The sequence below is a fragment of the Macrobrachium rosenbergii genome, chromosome 36 (genome assembly GCF_040412425.1).
Source record: "Macrobrachium rosenbergii isolate ZJJX-2024 chromosome 36, ASM4041242v1, whole genome shotgun sequence".
Taxonomy (NCBI): domain Eukaryota; kingdom Metazoa; phylum Arthropoda; class Malacostraca; order Decapoda; family Palaemonidae; genus Macrobrachium; species Macrobrachium rosenbergii.
Window position 1 is genome coordinate 112,501 of NC_089776.1, and position 2,500 is coordinate 115,000.

General features: G+C 38.6%; 1 pseudogene; it reads left to right on the forward strand.

Moving 5' to 3' along the window:
* LOC136856541 (uncharacterized) overlaps positions 1–2,500 on the forward strand; it is a 5,854-nt pseudogene that overhangs the window by 1,502 nt on the left and 1,852 nt on the right.

Below are 2,500 nucleotides of genomic sequence, written 5' to 3' on the forward strand. Positions count from 1 at the left end.
GTCCTCAAAAACATGTGCGCATAATATGAAATTTGTACCTCTTTTGAAGTGGCAGATATCCATCATTTTTGGGGGTCTCTCAATTCCGCACATGGCGTTCCCAGTTACCTGATCCAGCCTGGATTTCGATGAAGCATAATTAAAGTAACACGAGTTTGTGCAAATATTCAGGAGAATGAAAGAAAAAGTAATTTTGAGTAGAAAATGTTCTATAAACATATGCATTTTAAGGCGACTAAGTGAACAAGGCAAGTGCATTGATAGCCTTTTAAATAATTATGATTCTTTTCTTGCAAGTGATCTAACTTACTTAAACAATGAGCAAAAAACGGTAATGTCTGTCTGGCTTTACGTATCAATCAAGTAAGTAGTGTAAGTGTTGCTGAGTAACATTCATTTGTGAATGCTTTGTCCTGCAGCCTCGTCACAGAATTGTTGAACCAGCACTCATGACTGGTTCTGATGAATTCTTTAGATGGACAAGAAGAGATTTTAAAAAATACACTTTACATATTTCATAGGTGTCTAATATTCGAATAAGCAAACCTACCTTTGATATAGGAGATTCATTTAGGCTTACTTTTTTTTATCGGTGTCCAGTGAATACTACTGATAGGAAGGGAAACGGATTTAATGATGCATGCATTATTTTTCTTCAAAACCTAATAATACATTTTATCCGAGGTACTTTATTCACATCGACCTCTCTCTCCATGCTGCTTCTATACGGCATCACCGCTCCTCCCACAGGCGACTCCGACCTCTCGCTACCAACTAGCAGCACTAACGATAAGAGTTATTTTAAAATTCCCCTCATCGAAAACTAAGCCCTAAAATGCATATGTTTATAGAACATTTTCTGCTCAAAATTGCTGCTGCTTTCATTCCCCAAAATATTTGCATAAACTCGTGTTACACCATGTATATAGCGTGGACATGTAGTCTACCACTTTAGTGTCATGTAATGTTTCGGCAGGTGTCAGGTATTAATGGACGTCAGCTTTCATATAATAAGAAGCAAAAGTTGCATGAAGAGGGACAAATTGGTCAGAAGTCATCCCTGTTTCATTAATTAAGATGCAAGGATCGAGAGCACAATCACTCCACAGAGTCTGCTGACTGAGGCCTTCCTTGAGGCAATTGCGGCGAGTGGACCCAATAACCAGAGATGTGTTTTTTAAATATTTTGAACAAGGTATTTTCCATGTTTTTACAAGTTTCATGATTTTTTTGCATTTTAAGTCACTATCATTCTAAGTCATTACACATGACAAGCTAGTTTTGGATATTGCATAAGGCTATTTTATTACATTATGTGCTTATATTAGCAAACTTCTTTCCTCAATGAAAGTAATTTATCCAGATTTAAAAGGAAACTAAGCTGAGCTACACTACAAAATGTACTACTGCTCTTATCATCTTAAAGAGTAGTGTCGAATATTATATAATTGTTTAAAGCTTTCTATCTAGTATCTGTAAAGTTGAAGCAGGACTGATGATCTGACTTTATCACCGTTTTTAGGCATGACAACCGCACAGGCCACAAGGTTTCATTTGCTGAAAATGGGTTTGTGTGAAGATTTGTGTGGACAGGCTAGCCATTCTATAAACCCATCTCCTAAATCCATTGACTACTGTATATGCGGCGAGACTGGCTGCGGAATGAACATGGTGGCTTAAATGACCTGTCAATGATGAACTCGATCAAAAAGTATGCCAAAGATAACCTGAATTAACAATAGAAACAGAAACATACAGAGACTCTTTTTCAGTAGTATTGGTGAAACCATTTATGAAACGAATCCACAGGGAATTAAGGGAAGCTTCTGAAGTTGTTTTCGTTGATGCTACTGGATGCGTCGACAAGCTGAACGAACACCGCAATAGTAGCCTTCTGTACTGTTTCTTTGTGCTGGGGGCCAGCTGCAGGCGCAGCACCTCTGGCACTGTTATTTACATCATCGCAAGACGAAGCTACTGTAGTCTTACGAGAGGTGAGTTTAGTTTATATTGTATTTTGAATTCCTAGTATTTAAGATATATCCATGTGCATAAACTGGAATTAAACTCGAAAAAGGAAATATCATCAGAAGTAGGCAGTTCTATATATGCAGAAACAAACAGAATGAGGCAAGAATGTTATTATCTGTTATTAGTTAATGGGGCAGGGGACAGGGGTAGGTTGAAAAAATAATTCCTATTTCTAATGTGTGTTTCACAGGTTTCACGATGGTCAAAAGTGCAGTTGGTGAAGGTGCTTTCTTTGGAAACGGAACACCACAGGCTTTCATGACAGACAACTGTGATTCCGAAAGAAAGGCGCTAGCAGCAGCTACCTGGCCATTGGCTCAGTTGTTTCTTTGTATGTTTCATTTGCAGCAGCAGGTGTGGCCACCGGTGGCTTCTGGATTCTAAACATGGCACCAAGAAGGAAAATGGCCAAGAGCTCATGGCTGTGGCCAAGAATCTCGTGTATGCTGAATCTCAAACAGAGTTTGCG